Here is an 11,995-nt window from a genome sequence, read left to right on the forward strand (position 1 = left end):
ATATATATATATATATGTATGTATCTACTTGGGGAGGGGGATTTCTTTACTCTTCATGAGGAGAGATTGGTATCTTCCTTCTGAAGGGCACCTAACTCACTAATTTTCTTTAGGAAGTTGCCAGTCTATGATTACTAATGCTAATTAATGTATGTTGGGGAATAATGCACAATTTCATCCCTTACAACTTGAAAGCTCTCCATCTTTTTATTTTATTTGCTCAAGTCCAAGTAACTGAATACCACTAACTTTCTGCTCACAATCACTAAAATAGGGACTTTCCTATTCCACAGTCTTCCATATTGCTATTTCATCTTAGGATTTTCTCTGATTCAGGAAGCATGTCTTCCCACAAAGTTTACCTGACTTGATGAATTATAGGTATAAAAATTGGTGGGTAGGGAAGCATTCTTAGTGGAAATTCATTTAATTTTCTAAAATGGGATTTTTCTTGTATTACCTCTGAGTCTTCATTTGTAGACTTGAGTGGACTTGCGTTACTCAAGGCTGGATATTTGGTTTCTATGATCAAGAAGCAAATATAAGAAGCAATAATATTCTGAAAGTCAAATAGATGGCATATTATAGAAAAACCATAGCTACATGAGCAAGGAAAACTATCCATATGCTCTACTGTCATTTTCACTGTCAGTTAAAATGTTTAGGATGCCCATCTACTTTTGAATTTGAATCTTCTCTTTCCATGCTTAGAACTTTGTATTCTCTGATTTTGTGTAAATTCACAGGATTACAGAATGCTAAGAGTTAGAAGAGGCAATATGGACTGAGTCCATCCTATTATTTAACATATGGGAAAACTGAGGCCCAAGAGGAGAAAAGCAACTCTCTCTTTGTTACATTTCTTTATTATAGTCCTTGGGCTATTTTTTGCACATGTGTATATTTGTGGGCAGGCTTATTTGAGTCCCAGGAATGGGACTCGGTTTCCCTAAATGCAAAATAAGGGTGTTGGACCCGATGATCTCAAAGAGACCTTCCAGTTCAAAATCTGATTCAATAGTCCTTTTTTTTTTTTTTTGGCAGCAACTGTGCATTTTACTTTTCTTGGATTACAATCTCTCTCCATCTTTTTTCCTGCCAGCCTCTGATAACTTTATAGATTTTGATGACAGTAGGTGTTTAGTAGATGATACTAACTGTACATGGAAGCCCTTCCCCTCCCTTGAAATGTCCTACTTGAAAACTTCCCTCCTCCATTTCTGTTAGCATTTTCTGTGTCTAGCAATGATTTTGAAATGATTGCTTTTATTTTAATTTTAAATTTTTTTAAATTTTAAACCCTTAACTTCTGTGTATTGACTTATAGGTGGAAGAGTGGTAAGGGTAAGCAATGGGGGTCAAGTGACTTGCCCAGGGTCACACAGCTGGAAAGTGTCTGAGGCCAGATTTGAACCTAGGACCTCCCATCTCTAGGCCTGGCTCTCAATCCACTGAGCTACCCAGCTGCCCCCAGAAATGATTGCTTTTAAACAAAAATTGTTTGTGGAGGGAATTGGCCCTTAAGTATTTTCTTTAAGAAAAGTATTTCCCATGTGGTTTTTTTTTAAAACCCTTACCTTCCATCTTAGAATCAATACTATGTATTGGTTCTAAGGCAGAAAAGTGGTAAGGACTAGACAATGAGGGTTAAGTGACTTGCCCAGGGTCATAAAGTTAGAAAGTGTCTAAGGCCATTTTTTAAATCAAGACCTCCCATCTCTGGGCCTGGCTCTTAGTCTCCTGAGCCACCCAGCCGCCCCACCACCACCACTTGCTCCATGATGAGACTCCAAAGCTATGAGTAACTTGGAGACTAAAAGCCATTTCATAAAAGATGGGTGGTGAAGGTACATGAACAGTTTTTAAAGGATATTTGCAAAAAATATTTCTTAAATGCTCTAAAACATGAATAAGAGAAATATGAATAAGAACAAATGCAAGTTATCTGCTCAGATCCATTAAATTATTTAAAATGGTGAAAAAACAAATGGTAAAAAAAAGTAGTCAGTGTCAGTAAAGTTGTAAAAAGATAGCACATAATCAATCAAATGCAAGCATTTATTGAGTATCTACTACATGCCAGACATTGTACTAGTAATACAAGTATAAAGAATTAATCCCTACACCCATGAAATTTATGTTATAATGGAGGGACAATAAGCACATATGTAAAATACACATAATATATTTTACATGTGTACTTATTGTCTCTTCCATTAATGCCAAGAGTAGTTACATGGTAGTTTGGGAAAGAAGGGTTCTAGCATTTGGCAAGATCAGGAAAGGCTTCAATCTCTCAATCAATAAGACTTATTAAGCCAATTACTATGTGACTACCACGCTCTACCAGTTTCACGTGGAAGATGATGCTTTATATATAAAGGAAGGGAGGGCAGACTGTCAATGGAAAGGCACAAAGATAGGAAATGCAACTCAAGAGCTGACTCCCTACAAGGGAGCAGTTACCTTGAGCTCTAGAGATAACTCTGTGGATCTGCAGTTCAGATGCCAGAACTCACAAGCCTTACTCATATCCTTCCTTTAACAGTCATGCCAGTAGACACAATTAACTCTTGGCAAAGACATTTACTAAGATTCTCATTAGCCTGGGGTCAAAGGTATGCTAGATTCAACTTAAACTAACTGTCCAAAGAATCAATTGTTAAATGATTGTTGTGAGTATTTACACCTTGGAAACTGGCAAACACAAAATCAGGGCTTAATTTCTTATTTTATTGACTGATCAGGCTTAGGAAAGTGATGGAGAAAATGTGAATAATGAAATTAGATTTGAAAGTATGTCTTGCTTTTCAGAGATCTAGGTTGCTGAACATTTATTAGCATGCCTGCCTGAGGCACATCCTTCCACAATGCATAGAACATCTATGGGAAGAATAGACATAAACCCAATGTACATGATCAAATAAAAGGCAGCTTACAACTCCTGGTGCCACAGATTCTAGATGTTCCTTCTCCTGTCCCATTGTCTTCATGGTAGATGGTTCAGTTGGACTTCCAGAATCTGCTACTTGCTCCAGCTCATTTAATTCTCAGCTGCCAGGTAGCAGAAACTCCTTGGATGAAGTTGTTTCCTCCCTTAAGTGGTTCCATTTCTGAATCCATGTCTGTCTAGAGTCTATGTCTCTCTTCCCTGATAGAGGTAAATATTTCTTCTTGGTTGAGTAGCTGCATAGTTCATTTGGGGGTAGGGATGGGGTTGGAGTAGGGAGAAATTATTTTCTTCCCCCTTCCCAAGAGTCTCTATTAAAGACAGATTCCAGCTTCCAATATCTCCCACTCTTGAGGCCTTGAAGGGTTAGCTATTTAGCTATTTTTCGTTGTTGTTTTAATTCAGGAAAATGTTTATTCCAGACAGCTTTAATAAACATCAAACTCTTTACTAAACATTATTATTTCCAAATAATCTTTCAATCAAACTGATCTGAAAGTTAGTAACTATTTCTTATCAAGATTAAAAATGTTTCCTCAAAGATAATTTTAGATTTTTTTAAATGTACAAACTTGTAGGAGGAATATATATTCCATATTTGTATTTTATATAGTAACAGGTGTGCAAATTGGCAACTGTGCTTTTTATGTAAGGCTTGCTAACGTATTGAAGAAATGGAAGATTTCATCCTTATTAAATACTGCTACTTCAGTTGAGTATTCAGTACATTTTACTGGGTGATATACTTCTCTCTCTGCTTGAACTGTGGAATCTTCACTGTCAGACTTCATTTTCTTATAGCCCTGCCTTTTGTTCTGATTCACTGAGCCTTTATATATTAGAACCCCCCTCTCTGTTGACAAAGCAATTCATCACAAACATAGCTTGGTATTGAGTTTTGTGGTATTCATGACTCTGGCAGTCAAGGCACAGGGCAATAACAAGACAACATCACTATTTGGAACAGCCTGTTGTTGGTGAGAGAGTTGCCCTTCAAAACAATGGTTTCTTCTTTTTTGTGCATCCACCAAGACCTAATCTCTATTGTCTTTTTCAAGATCATATAATAATTCATAATTTGTTGAATCTGATGTTGTTGTTTTTTCTTCTTACTCGTGATATTATTGGGTCTTCATCTTTAGAATCAGAATCAGAAAATATGTCATCATAATACTTTGACAGAACCATTCAAGTTTTCACAGTTCCTAAGGAAGAACCAGTTTCTAGTGAAGATGACTTCTCTTCCATTGTTTTTATGGTGAAATTTAATTCAGCTTCCATTTATTTTCAAATTTATCTTCACAGCACGATTCATTTTCACCAGGAAGACATTCTCTTATAGGTTTTCCTTTTTGGTCCAGAGCGTCATGTAAAAACACATCTACTTCGTGTTCAGAACAACTCAAAACTGGTTTCCTATTGCTGGACTCTTAACTACATATGGGTCATCCTCCTCAGAAGCTGATGAACAGTCACCAGATTGCAGTTCTATTTTCTAATGGCAGCAGCTAGAGCCCAGGGTGTAGCTATTTAAAGCCTTCAGAGACAAGGATAATTTGTTTGCTAAGCCAATCATGTTCTTCTCATCTGGATTCGATCAGAAAGGTGTTCATACCTCGTAAAGGGATCAAGGCACAGACCCAATTCTACAGTCAGTTTAACACCTCATTAAAACCTTCTGACTATATTGTGAGTCTTCTTGTGACTGTATCTACCCAGGTGAGTGGGGAGTGAGGGAAGAAAGAAGGGAACAGTATCTCTTACACAAACGAAAACAAATCACACCCTGCAATGTTTCTGCTAGAGTAGTTATACTAGAAGAGTGACATTTTTGTTTAGCCTAAAAAGTATAAGAAGTGTATAATACATTTACATGATACTTTTTTCCTTTAAATGATTTTATTTTATTTTATTGTTTTGTTTTTATATCATCTAAATTTTCCAATGTATCTCTCTTCACTCCTCTCAGAGACCATTCATTACAATAAAGTATAAAAAAAGGGAAAAAAACTAATAAAGGAAAAGACATTTATTAAGTTGTTGCTTTATATCAAATATTGTGCTGATTGCTAGGAAGACAAACAGAAATATTGAGATAGTCACTATTCACAAGTCGTTCAAATTCTAATCGGCGGCAACAATGCCTAAAAGAAAGTTTACCTACAGAGAACTCCTTTTTTGTTTTATTTTTAATAATGTGTTTTTAAGTATATTTTTCTCAATTACATGTAAAAAAATGGACATTTAAAAAGATTTTTGAATTCTAAGTTATCTCTCTCCCTCCCTCTTTTCCCCAATCTCTTCAAGGCAACCAATTTCATACAGATTATGCATGTGTAGTCATGTAAAAAGTATTTCCATATTAGCCATATTACAAAAGAAAATGTAGGTATCCCTTCCACATCACTACTTTCCCCACTGTGGTTTTGATATATAGGGACTGACATAATAAATTAAGTGGGAATTTTGGGTGAGTTTTGTGGAAGCTGTAGACAACACAGGAAGGCCAGCAAACGACACAGAAAAAGTTTAGGAGCTCAGAAATGCACAATATATAGTATTGTATAATATCAACACATCCTTTAATACTATAAATATAAATAATTTCTTTTTTAAAGTTAAAATATGTAAAAAGTTAAAGTTTATAAAAAGAACATGAAAATCAGCAGATGACACACAAAGGCTAGAAAAATAGAGATATCTTTAAAAGTTCAGTAACTTACAAATGCATACAAGGTATTGTAAACACCCCATAAGAGAAAAAGAAAAATTCATGAAGGGAGGGTCAAAAATTTTTACAGAGATTCTAATTGCCACAATGTGGAAGAGATACTGTACAGATGAAAAACAAAATCAAACAAGAAAAATGAAGTAAAAAAAATGCTTCAATCTGCATTTAGGCTGCATCAATTCTTTGTTTGGAGGTATTTTTCATTATTTTCTTCATTCACATTTAGATTTATCTTGGATCTTTGTATTATTAAAAAGAGCTAAGTAATTTACAATTGATTATTGTACAATATTGCTGTTACTGTATATAATGTTCTCCTGCTTCTGCTCAATTCATTTTGCATAAGTTCATATAGGTTTTCCTGAAGCCATCTTGTTTGTCATTTCTTATACTACAATAGTATTCCATCACAATCATATACCACAACTTGATCAGCCATTCCCCATTTGATGGGTATCCCCTCAATTTCTAATTCTTTTCCATCATAAAAAGAAGAGTTATAGTTTTATACATACAGATCTTTTTCTTTTTTTCTTTAATTTCTTTGGGATACAGACCTACTGATGGTATTTCTGGGTCAAAGGGTATGCACAATTTTATATCCCTTTGGGCATAGTTAGAAATTGTTCTCCAGAGTGATTAGACCAGTTCACAACTCCACTAACAGTACATTAGTATCCCAATTTTTCCACATCCCTTCCAACATTAGGCATTTTCCTTTTTCATCATATTAGTCATTCCTGCTAGATGTGAAGTGGTACCTCGGAATGATTTTAATCTGCATTTCTCTGATCAAGAGTGATTTAGATAATTTTTTGCATATAACTATAGGTAACTGATTGCTTTTTCTGAAAACTACCAGTTCATATTCTTTGACTAACAACTGAGAATGATTCACATTCTTATAAATTTGATTTCATTTTCTCTATATTTGAGAAATGAGGTCTTTACCAGAGATAATTGCTGTAAAATTTTTTAACCATTTTCTTGATTTCCTTCTAATCTTGGTTGCATTGGTTTTGTTTGTGCAAACCCTTTTTAATTTGATGTAATAAGAATTATCCATTTTAAATCCTGTAGCTCTCTAGGTCTTATTTGGTTATAAATTCCCATTTTATTTTTTCAACCGACAGGTAAAATACTTCATACTTCCTAATTCATTTATGGTATTACCCATTAAGTCTAAACCATGTACCTATTTTGACCTTATCCCGATATGCTGGGTAAAATGTGGATTTTTACCTAGTTTCAGCCAAACTGCTTTCAGTTTTCTCAGCAATTTTTTGTTAGTGAGTTCTTGTCACCAAAGCTTTGTTTTTGCATTTTACGAGACTGCTCTACTCACTTACTACTACCTAGTCTATTCCACTGAACCATCACTCCAGTATCGGGTTTTTATTTTTCTAATGTACTTTGAAATCTAGTATTGCTATGCCACCATCTTCTGTGTTTGTTAATTGATTCCCTTGATATTCTTGACCTTTAGTTATTCCAGATGAAATTATGTTATGATTTTTTCCCAACTCTATAAAATGAGTTTTTGGTAGTTTTATTGGTATGACATTGGATGATTAAATTAATTTGTACATATTGTCATTTATTATATTGACTTGGCCTACCTATGAGCAATTAATAATATTCTAGTTGTTTAGATCTGACTTTATTTGTGAAAAGTATTATGTAGTTGTGTTTATATAATTCCTGATTTGGTCTTGGCAGATAGACTTTCAAGTACTTTAAATTGTCTGCAGTTCTTTTAAATGGATTTTTTTTTCTATTCTGCTGCTGGATTTTGTTGGTAAATCTAGAAATGCTGACAGTTTATATGTTTATATGAGTTTATTTTTTAATCTTTCAACTTTTCTGAAATCATTTTAACTATTTTTAGCTGATTCTCTAAGTATATCATCATATCATCTGCAAAGAATAATAGTTTTATTTCCTCATTGACTTTTCTAATTCCATCAATTTCTTTTTTTTTCTCTTACTGTTATAGCTAGCATTTCTAGTACAATTAGTGGTAATAATGGGCATCTTTACTTCATTCTTGCTCTTATTGGGAAGGCTCCTAGCTCATCCTGATTACAGATAATGCTTACTGATGACTTTAGATAGATATTACTTATCATTTTAAGGAAAGTGTCATTTATTCCTATTTTTTCTAGTATTTTTATAGGAATAAGCATTGTATTTTGTCAAAAGCTTTAATTTTTTGCTTCAACTGATATAATAATATACTTTTTATTGTTTTTATTATAGATATGATCAATTATACTGATAGTTTTCCTAATATTGAACCAACAACCCTGCATTCCAGGTACAAATCCTACTTGGTCATAGTTATAATCTTTGTGATATGCTGCTGTCCAGTATTTTGTTTGACTTTTTTTGCATTAATATTCATTAGGAAAAACTGATCTATGGCTTTCTTTCTTTCTTTCTTTCTTTCTTTCTTTCTTTCTTTCTTTCTTTCTTTCTTTCTTTCTTTCTTTCTTTCTCTTCCTATTTTAGGTGTCAGCACCATATTTGTGTCATAAAAGGAATTTGGTAGGACTCCTTCTTTGTGTGTTTTCCAAGTAGTTTATATAATACTGGAAGTGTTCTCTGAACATCTGGTAGAATTCACTTATAAGTCCATTTGGATTTTTTTTCTTAGGACGCTCATTTTTAACTTATTCAATTCTCCCCCACACCCCTAAGCTAAGGTTATTTAAGTATCCTATTTCTTTTCTGGTAATTTGGGCAGTTTAAATTTTTGTAAATATTCATCTGTCTTATTTAGATTATTGGATTTATTGGCAAATAGTTGGGCAAAATAAGTCCTAATAATTGCTTTAATTTCCTCTTCATTGGTGATACATTCATCATTTTAATTTTTGATATTGGTAATTTGGTTTTCTTTTTCTTTTTTAATCAAGTTAAATGATGGTTTATCTAGTTTGTCATTAAAAAAAATAAAACCAGCTCCTAGGTTCATTTTTTTAGTTCAATGGCTTTTTTACTTTCAGTGTTATTCATCTCTCCTTTGATTTTCCGGATTTCAAATTTTGGTTATTGAGAATTTTTATTCTTTTTCTAGCTTTTTTGGTTGCATGCCAACTCATTGATCTATTCTCTCTCTAGTTTATTGATGTATTTAAAGATGGAAATTTGCTCCTAAGTACTTTCTGGATGCATTCCATAAATTTGGGTATGTTTGACACATTGCCTTTCTCTTTAATGAAATTATTGACTGTTTCATGCTTTTATTCTTTAGCATTGGATTATTTATTTTCAAATTCATTTTTTTAAAACCCCTTCCTTCCATCTTGGAATCAATACTGTGTATTGGTTCCAAAGCAGAAGAGTGGTAGGCAATGGGGGTCAAGTGACTTGCCCAGGGTCACACAGCTGGGAAGTTTCTGAGGCCGGATTTGAACCTAGGACCCCCTATCTCTAGTCAAACTCATTTTTAATCTATGCTTCCATGACTCTTTTTTGGATATAATTTATATTGTCCTATGATCTAAAAAGGGTACATTTAACAAAACTGCTTTTCTGCATTTGAGTTGTAAGGTTTTTATGCCCTAATACGAAGTTCATTTGTGTAGATGCCCTGTGCCACTGAGGGAATAGTATACTTCTTTCTCTCTCCATTCATTTTTCTCCAGAGGTCTATCATAGCTAACTTTTCTATAATTCTATTTATCTCCATAACTTCTTTCTTGTATATTTTTTTATTTGATTTATTTAGTTCTGAGAGGAGAAAGTTGAGGCCTCCTAATAGTATAGTTTTCTATTTCCTCCTGTAACTGATTTAACTTTTTCTTTAAGAATTTGGGTTCTATACCACTTGGTGCATATATGTTAAGTATTGATATTCATTGTCTATGGTACCTTTTAACATAATGTTTTCCTTCTTGTTTTTTTTGAGAGAGGAGCCCCAAAATAGTCATTTTATTGACCTAGTCAGAAAACACACACACATAACCACACAGTTTTCATATCTCCTCAAACTTTAAATTTTAAGAAGTAAATTCTAATTTCATTGTTAATTTGATTATGTGTTAGTAAGACAACAGGGCTGCTGACTAATTGTTCTTGCTGAATCATCTCTTGAACCACTTTTCCTTAGCTTCAGGCTTCTCAATAAATGGATTAGGATGGGCTAGAGAATTGTCTTTATAGTCCTTAGGGATGTTGCCAAGATAGATCTGTGATTACTATTTCTAATATTGTCCATTTCTACTTTCCTTTGTCAGAGTCGGTGGGATTTCTTTTTTTTAAATTCATTTATAAAATTAATTAATTTAGAATATTTTCCCATAGTTACATGATTCATGTGCTTTCCCTCCCCTCCTCCAACTCCACTTCATAGCCAATGAGCAATTCCACTGAGTTTTACATGTGTCATTGATCAAGACCTATTTCCATATTATTGATATCTGCATTAGGGTGATGGTTTAGAGTCTATATCCCCAATCATATCCTCATCCACCCATGTGATAAAGCAGTTGTTTTTCTTCTGTGTTTCTACTTCCACAGTTCTTTCTCTGGATGTGGATAGCGTTATTTCTCATAAGTTCCTCTGAATTGTCCTGAATCCTTGCATTGCTGCTAGTAGAAAAGTATATTATGTTCAATTGTGCCACAGTGTATCTGTCTCTGTGTATAATGTTCTCCTGGTTCTGTCCTTTCACTCTGTATCAGTTTCTGGAGGTCTTTCCAGTTCACATAGACATCCTCCAGTTCATTATTCCTTTCAGCACAATAAATTCCATTACCATCAGATAACACAATTTGTTCAGTCATTCCCCAGTTGATGGACACCTCCTTATTTTCCAATTTTTTGCCACCACAAAAAGCGCAGGTATAAATATTTTTTGTACATGTATTTTCCTTATTACTGGCATTACTGAATCAAAGGGTATGCACAGTTTTATAGCCCTTTAGGCATAGTTCCAAATTCCCCTCCAGAATGGTTAGATCAGTTCACAACTCCACCAATTTTGCCACATCCCCTCCAGCACTTACCACGTTCTTTTACTGCCATATTGGCCAATCAAATAGGTGTAGGGTGGTGCCTCAGCATTGTTTTAATTTGCATTTTTCTAATTGAGAGGTTTAGAACATTTTTTCATATGATTATTGATGACTGATTTCTTCATCTGAAAATTGCTTGTTCATATCCTTTTGCTATGACCATTTATCAATTGGGGAATGGCTTATGTTCTTATAAATTTGACTTAGTTCCTTATAAATTTGAGAAATTAGATTTTATCAGAGCCTCTGTTATGAAAATTTTTTTCCCAGTTTGTTGTTTCCCTTCTAATCTTGGTTACATTAGTTTTCTTTGTACAAAAGCTTTTTAATTTAATATAATCAAAAGTATTCATTCTGTATCTTATAATACTCTCTATTTCATTTTGTCATAAATTCTTCCCTTCTCCAAAGACCTTTCAGGTAAACTAGTCTGTGTTTCCTTAATTTAGTTATGGTATCTCTCTTCATATCTAAATCATATCTCCATTTTGACTTTATCTTGGTAAAGAAGGCAGTGATGTTAAACCTATGGCATGGGTGCTAAACATGGCATGCAGAGTACTCTCTGTGAGCATGCAGTGCCCCCCTCCACCTAGACCCCCCCCTTCAATACTAGAAAGACAAAGGGAACTGGGTAGAGCTGCTCCCTTCCCCAGCTCCACTGAGTCTGAGGAACATTTTTTAAAACATTTATTAATATTTATTTTTTGAAAAGTTAACATGGCTACATAATTCATACTCTTACTTTCCCCTTCACCCTCCCTGACTTCCGCCTCCCCCCCAATGGCTGATGTATATTTCCACTGGTTTTAACATGTGTCATTGATCAAGACCTATTTCCAAATTGTTGATAGTTGAATTGGTGTGGTAGTTTCAAGTCTACATCCCCAATCATGTCTGCCTCAACCCATGTGTTCAAGCAGTTGTTTTTCTTCTGTTTCCACTCCTGTAGTTCTTCCTCTGAATGTGGGTAGTGTTCTTTTTCATAAATCCCTCAGAATTGTCCTGGGTCATTGCATTGCTGCTAGTACAGAAGTCCATTACATTCTATTTTACCACAGTGTATTGGTCTCTGTGTACAATGTTCTTCTGGCTCTGCTCCTTTCGCTTTGCATCAATTCCTGGAGGTCTTTCCAGTTCACATGGAATTCCTCCAGTTTATTATTCCTTTGAGCACAATAGTATTCCATCACCAGCATATACCACAATTTGTTCAGCCATTCCCCAACTGGAGGGCATACCCTCATTTTCCAGTTCTTTGCCACCACAAAAAGCACAGCTATAAATATTTT

The 11,995-nt window shown here is 34.3% G+C and overlaps 1 pseudogene; it reads right to left on the bottom strand.

The window, feature by feature from the left end:
- Positions 1–3,594: 3,594 nt before the first annotated feature.
- Positions 3,595–11,995, bottom strand: part of LOC123241620 — a 16,659-nt pseudogene continuing 8,258 nt past the window's right edge.

Source organism: Gracilinanus agilis, chromosome 3, assembly GCF_016433145.1.
Source record: "Gracilinanus agilis isolate LMUSP501 chromosome 3, AgileGrace, whole genome shotgun sequence".
NCBI lineage: Eukaryota > Metazoa > Chordata > Mammalia > Didelphimorphia > Didelphidae > Gracilinanus > Gracilinanus agilis.